At 34.4% G+C, this 253-nt stretch overlaps 1 protein-coding gene across 3 annotated transcripts in view; it reads right to left on the minus strand.

Moving 5' to 3' along the window:
- PIP5K1B (phosphatidylinositol-4-phosphate 5-kinase type 1 beta) overlaps window positions 1-253 on the minus strand; it is a 453,566-nt gene that overhangs the window by 74,076 nt on the left and 379,237 nt on the right. The gene's annotated exons all lie outside the window — the stretch shown is intronic.

Here is a 253-nt window from a genome sequence, read left to right on the forward strand (position 1 = left end):
ACTAAATAACCAAGAGATCATTGAAGAAATCAAAGAGGAAATAAAAAATACCTAGAGACAAATGACAATGAAAATACGATGATCCAAAACATATAGGATGCAGCAAAAGCAGTACTAAGAGGGAAGTTTATAGCTATACAAGCCTACCTCAAGAAACAAGAAAAATCTCAATCAAAAATCTTCCAACACACAAAAGTCCAGGATCAGATGGCTTCACAGGTGAAGTCTATCAAACATTTAGAGAAGAGCTAAC

This window comes from Physeter macrocephalus, chromosome 9 (genome assembly GCF_002837175.3).
Source record: "Physeter macrocephalus isolate SW-GA chromosome 9, ASM283717v5, whole genome shotgun sequence".
Classification (NCBI taxonomy): Eukaryota; Metazoa; Chordata; class Mammalia; order Artiodactyla; family Physeteridae; genus Physeter; species Physeter macrocephalus.